The 6,791-nt window shown below is 36.5% G+C and overlaps 1 long non-coding RNA gene across 1 annotated transcript; it reads right to left on the bottom strand.

The window, feature by feature from the left end:
- Positions 1 to 3,283: 3,283 nt before the first annotated feature.
- LOC108358879 (uncharacterized) lies at positions 3,284 to 5,132 on the bottom strand. The gene is made up of 2 exons (XR_001846842.1): positions 5,010 to 5,132; positions 3,284 to 3,314 (listed from the first exon to the last, which is right to left on the bottom strand). It is a non-coding gene; the product is annotated as an uncharacterized LOC108358879 (long non-coding RNA).
- Positions 5,133 to 6,791: the final 1,659 nt, after the last annotated feature.

Below are 6,791 nucleotides of genomic sequence, written 5' to 3'. Positions count from 1 at the left end.
ACTACATATTGATTTTATTCTTTTGCTGAATCAAGCAGAAGTTGTGAATGTATATAAGAAAGAGCAAAAGGGAGAAAAATCATTTGTCATGACGGAGTGTGCGATTGCGCTTTCCATTAGATACGCTCGGAGTGATTTAACAAGAGCCACGACTCCACAAAAAAATCCTGTAACTATCAGTAGTGGTTTGCTACGGGCTCTGCGAATTTCTAGACAAATGATAAGTGTGCCTAAGAATATGCAACGTCTCTAGGGTAGCATTAGTTATCTGCCTTTCTGCTGTGGTATTGCCCCTCTTTGGCTTTCATGTTGCATATTTTTCGGCGCATTTACTAGTCATTGTTTAGAGGTTTCCGAGCGTAGAAGTTAAGCGCTACGCTTTTAAAATCCCACTTCTGATTTTTGGAATACACTTTTGGTAAAATGATATCTTCTGTTTCATACAAAGTGTGTCCGATGATGAGCTAAGTATCATATATGAATGTAGAATCAAAAATAAATAAATACAAGCAGTTTTTTGACACTAGTAAACTTGGAATCTTAGTTTGCTGCTAACCCTTAAAATAGCATCTTATTAACAGATAAAATAGTATCTGTTTGGAAATATATTCAGTGCAAATACTCGGTTACTCAATGTATGGTTAACACTAACTACAGGTTAAACATCGTTATCGACCTCCTATTATATGTTATGAAGTTTAACGATGTTTAACTAGTAGTTAGTGTTGCGGCATTGTTTCCTTTCACATATCTAGCAGTTTTCAGACGGTGTATTTTGTTCCTAAGTGTTCAGAAAACAAATATAATGCCTCACACTTCAATTCTATATTGGCTTAGTCCTCTACCTTTCCTTGGGCTATCATCGAAGATCAATCTTAAGGCGAGCCTATTGTGAAATTCAAGTTTTCAACTTGAGTACACTGCTTTGGGAATATTTTATCAAATCAAAACATTTGTACCGACTTCAACAACTATCCCCAATTTAGTTTACCTTGATCTTTAATTTTCGTTTTTTCCCATGACCATAGAAATGAAGAAAGAGAAAGGGTAAGTCAGTATCAGAAAAAACTGTCAAAGACCTTTCTTACAACTTCAAAAGATTCTATAGAGAAACAATTTTGTCGGTATTTCCACGGATTTTAGTAAAGTATCATGTCTACAGGAGATTATAAAACTCTGTACAAAAAAAATGTACAATATTTAAAAATATATATATATTTTGTAAAATATTTAAAAATATATATATATTTTGTAAAAATGTACAATATTTACGTCTAAAATTATATACTAAGAGATGTAATATGAAAGCTTTTCACTTTGCAGGTTTGCGTCTTGGATTGTTGAATATTTTTAGGCACAATTTTTTCACAACTAAAGAAGTAAATTTGGAGTATCGCCAAGGCGAGAATATGAGCCCTGAGAGAATCACTCCAAAGTAACAACTAGGCTTACGGCATGAGGACGACTATCTTGCCTTATCTTAGCAACTACCAGCGGGACTCTGAAGCTGCTGTCCAACGCTGAGAGATCGGACTAGCTTTAGACTGAACCAAAGAGCTGTTAAAATACCCCAAACTGTTGCGAAGACGAACCCTAGCTACTGCGAGTTTGGAGATCATTTTTGTCACTTACTACTACTTATTTGAACTGGAATATAAGGCTGAACGCATAGTACAGCGGCGAGCAAAGCGATGAGCATAGCATCGAACAAAGCATCAATTACAAACGTGTTTGTACGCTTTGCTCTTCACTATGTGCGCTCCCACTGGAACATATACGTTTGTAATCGACGCTTTGTTCGCTGCTCTTTTCTCGCCGCTCCACTATACGCCTAGCCTAAAACTTTCCAATTTCAGTATGCACCAGTTTTAAGTCTGTATTCCAGCACAACTGCAATGAAATACCAAATCTAAGAGATACAAGAAAGGTGGTTTATATATCTCCCAGATTTACTAGTTTTAAAGAGCTTTGAACCATAGTCCTAGGTATCAACTTAAATTTTTTTTAAGTAAAAATTTGCGGGTACTTCAAGAAAATTCTGTATGCAACCTTTCTGCAGCCTAAACACTCATAAACACGTCGCCTTCCCCCTCTCCCAACAGCGGTAAACCAACTACTCATTTACAACAATGTTTTCCAGCTCGTAATTTCTTGTGTCTCTTTTGTAGGCACATAAAAGTTATTTTATTACCATTTTTTTGCACTCGAAGCATTTTCGACACTCCACGAGCACGTCGCGGCGAGTGGTGGACGGGGGCCGCATATTTGTAAGCCAAATTCAAACGAGCGAAAATGTCATTTCTCCTTTAACAATAAATGTAGACAATCCCTATGCGCAATTTGGCTGTTGCTTACTTTCTACCCAGTTTTATGGCTTTTTATTTACTGTAACTGCAACCCCTGGTCAACTTTCTCTGAAAGCTACGCCAAGGGCGAGCGCGGGGTATAAATGAGTTTGAAAAAATATTACCACTGTCGCTGGTCACCGCAAAAGCAGGACTTATAAGCAAAGGCAAACCAAACAGAAAAAGAAAGCGAAAAACAACAACTGCAACAAAAGCAACAACAACAACATAAGCAACCAAACGAGTAAGGACCAACGGAGCATTATAATTATTTCAGTGACCACAACAAGAGACAAAACAACTACAACAACGATAATCACGAAGCATATTGAAACGAAAAGACAGTGCAAGCAACAACACCGAAGCAAGCATAAATAAGAAACCAACCAAGCAATAAAAACAACAGCATTACCAAGTGAAGCAAAAGCAGAAGAGGCAGCAATGGCGGTGAGCAAAAAAGGTCATAAAAACGACGAAGCATCAGGGCAAACGGTAAAAACCGACAGCCCAAACAGCCCAAACGACGTTGCGAGCGACGATGATGGTGAGTGAAGCCTGAAAGGTGAACGGAAAGCAGCAAAGGCAAAGTGCGGAGTTGTTGGTACGGCGCGCTACGAGTTCTCGCAGGACATTCGAGGCATAGTCAGTTTGGAGTACATACCACACTTTTGTATGTATGTAAGTAGTTATGTGTATATACAGATACACTTATACATAAACAAACGGCTATACTTACACATGTACATACATATGTGAGGATTTTATTAATAATCATGACTCACTCACCTGTACATTTAGGCAATTTGTCGCACAGATGACAGTTAAAGCCAGCAGGCCAAGACTGAATTTTCGTGATTTTAACATTTTTGCACAATGTTTTTTGTTTTTGAAATTTTTATTCGCTTTTGGAGTCTAACAAACTATTGTTTTTGTTATTGTTTTTTTTCACGAAAGTTTAAATGGTTTTCACTGTATTTGAAGGATTTAAAGTTTTTGCAGAAAGCATTAATTTTTATGGAAACTTAGAAAAAATCTCTCGAGAAAGTTTATAGCAACGGAATTAAATTTAAATAATTATAAAGTTAAGAGCAAAAACTTAAAAAACAGAAATTACCTTTTTAAATTAAATTTTTAGATAAGAAATTAATTTAAATAATTTCAGTTAGTTATGTTTTATTTAAACACTACAAGGCTTTTGTAACAGGAAAATTTTTGCACAAAAGTAGAAGTATGTAAAACAAAAAAAAAAAATTGGAAAATTTGTTTTTGCAAATTTAGTAAAAAGTATTAACAATCTTCTTGTAATTATCTAAGAAAATTTTTAGGCAAAGTTTTTATTCTAGAAAATTATTAGATAATTAATTTAACCGAAAAAAAGTAAAAATATTTATACAAATTAAATATATAGATTTTAAAAAAAACTTAAGATTTAAGCTCCAAAACTATTTTTATAAAAAAAATACATAAATTCAATTTTCATTCAATATTTTTTAGATTTTTCTCGGTTCGTTTTTATTAAAGTTTACAAAGGCTGATATTTGTGTTATGAGTCTTTCAGTCTAATAACTTAAATCTATTATCATTTCGTTGGTTAAGCTGCGTTAAAAGTTTTATTTCGGCACACAAATTTAAATATTTCACTTTTCAGTAAGATCTTTTAGGAACCTTTTTTTTAAACTTTTGCCGCACTGTCAAAATTTCAAGAATGAGTATTTCGAACTTTGAGTTTTTCAGTTTCGAGTTTTCCCAAAAATTTTCAAAAACACAGAAATGTCGAATTTCACTATGCGCCCAAAAGTATGCAACGATTTTCAAGTGTAAAACTAAAGACTCTGGCGCAGACACAACGCAATTAACTTAGCTCGCTGATTTTTAGCTGCAAATCGTTTGTCTTGGCTGCCGCGGCCACTCAATAGCACTGCAGCACGAACACCGCCAACTACTTAATTCAACACTTCTTGCATTTTTTTTTGCTTTCGTTTTATTTAATATTTGCACAATTTTCGTATTTTCCACAAACTTCTGCCGTCTGCACTTTTTAGTAGTTTTTTCTGCAACTATTACTTTGTTTTTGTTGTTCGTCGTTGTGGCTCGACTGGTTACGCACAGCAAGCAGCGGTTGCTCGCTTAAATAATATGAAAAAAATCGAAACTGTCAGTCACACCCCTGAACGAGAAAAATGTGTGCGACATCGCCGCCACTGCCCCGCTTGCTGCATACTTTTGCGGCGTCGCTTGGGGACGAACAGACTTGGCATGAAAAATTTTGAAGTATTTTCAAGCGTTTGTGGAAAATTGCAAATTTTTATGTAGCCAATTTTCAGGCGCAGATTTACACGAATGATATAATTTGTCGCTGCGAGTTTATCGTTTTACAGTCAATGAAAATTGAAGCTGTGAAAAAACTCCAGTTCGAAATTGGTGGCCTCTTATGCAGCAGCAGAAAAAATTCCAATTCACACTTTTACAGAATTCTCCTGCCCACCAATTACTAACCGCTGTCACAGAAATTAGTTTTCACAACACTCGTAGGCTTTATTTTTCAAGTCTTCAGTTAATCCACTTTAGTTTTTGATAATTTATCGCTTTTTGCCCATTAGCAAATTGCGAATTGTTTGCTTTAATAAAGTAAATTGAAAGAAAATTAATTTTTTCTTTGCTTACTCTGCAATCAACTCATTCGGTTGTTCGCCCGTTCGTTTGCTACGCTTCGGTTCGTTTGAATGAAACTCTTACAAATGTCGACAACGACAGTTTGGTGTATGGAAAAATTTTGCATTTAGCCATCACCTTTAAGGCTGTCAGCGGCAGTTAGCGTCCTTCTGCGCAGACGTCGCTCTCCAATACCGTTAGCTGTGCGAATGTGTGGAATGTAAGTGCAAAATTCAATATTTACATCGAATTCGAATAGGGTGTTTTTGGTTTCGCAGGGTTGATTTTTATGAAGGCGCTACAAAATTATAAGAAATTTTTTTCGTTTTTTAAACAGGAGCTCGAAATCTTCTGGAAATAATTTCGGCTTCCCCATCTTCGATCGCCTTCCATTTTGGACATACTTTTAGGCATCAAGACCCTCCGTTAAACTATAGTTGAAGAAGAACTGGCTAAAGCAAGAAATAATTCGCTTAAAATTAGATATGCAATATGAGAACCATGGGCTAGTGGCATAGTTATACTTCTCACACGAGTTATGCAACCATTTAAATCGGCGATGGGCACTGCCTCGACCGCGTGCAAAGCCCTTTTAAGCTTACTATATAGGCGCGCGCAGAGTAAAAGCTCTATCTGCTCATCGCTGATTTAAATGCATTACTTAAGGATAAATTTTATGGAATTTCCATTCATCGTGGAGTATGAGGGAGTTTAGTATGAAACGAGTGCTAAGAATCAGGCAATGGTGGGTACTTCCTGGATGCTTCCATTTATGTTACTTTAAGGCAACCGTGCCGTATATATTTTAGAGAAAAAGCTTTGATAATCAAAAGTTACTATTATTAAATCGACCTACATATAGAGAAGTGATACTCAGAGAGAGCTTTTACTCTGTGCGCGTGCATATTAAAACTACAGAGAGCTGTGAGGAGCTCCGCCAACGGGCGCTGTTTTGACCATCACTGATCCATACAAATGTATAGAAAGCTTAAAAGAGCTTTGCCCGTGGGCAAGGCGGTGCCCATCACCGGTCTATACTCATTCTATAGAAAACTGGAAAAGCTCTGATCGCTGGATATCTTTGAGTATGATTGGTTTAGATATAATTATTTTAGGCGTTTACGATGATCGAAGCGCTTCGAACCTGCCATGACAACATCATAATCGTTAGACCAGAGCTACCGGGCTTTTCTAAGTTGTCTATACATTTCATATAAAGGGTGATGGAGTTTTTTTTAAAGCAATTATTTGTGACACGTTAATGTCTTTTTTTTTAGACAATTTATACCCAACTTTTACTGGTCTAAATTAGATGGAATGGACTTCGTCAATATGTAGCTTCACAGCGCATGAAACAATGGTCCTATAGCCAACATCTGCGGTCTTATTGAATCGCCGTATAGATGAGCATGAGGCAAAAGCTCTGTCTGGTCAACACACGCTTGGAAACCATGACATTTTGTAAAATACAGTAGGAGAGCTTGAAATGTAGAAATTTTAAAGATTTTCGAACATAATTTGCGGTATATACACACTGCATATGTACATATGTAGATATGTCGATATGTTTTGGTTTTTTTCGAAAAGCGATTATTATGTACATAAAACGAATTACTAAGCCAAAAAGTGTCAACACTACAGTAGAGCGTGTTAAAAATAGCTTGAGAGCGGACAGCTGGAAAGAGACCTACCAAACGAAGTGCAGATAAAGAAGGAGCGCACAGTAGGCCGCGTGAGCGCAGGCAGGCGCACATCCGCCATGCTCTGCAATTCAAGGCATGCGCAGTGCAAATG

This window comes from Rhagoletis zephyria, unplaced genomic scaffold (genome assembly GCF_001687245.7).
Source record: "Rhagoletis zephyria isolate East Lansing unplaced genomic scaffold, Rhagoletis_zephyria_1.1 Rzeph_scaffold_00308, whole genome shotgun sequence".
NCBI lineage: Eukaryota > Metazoa > Arthropoda > Insecta > Diptera > Tephritidae > Rhagoletis > Rhagoletis zephyria.
The sequence above is the reverse complement of the archived record's forward strand: the minus strand, read 5'-3'. Positions and strand labels throughout refer to the sequence as shown.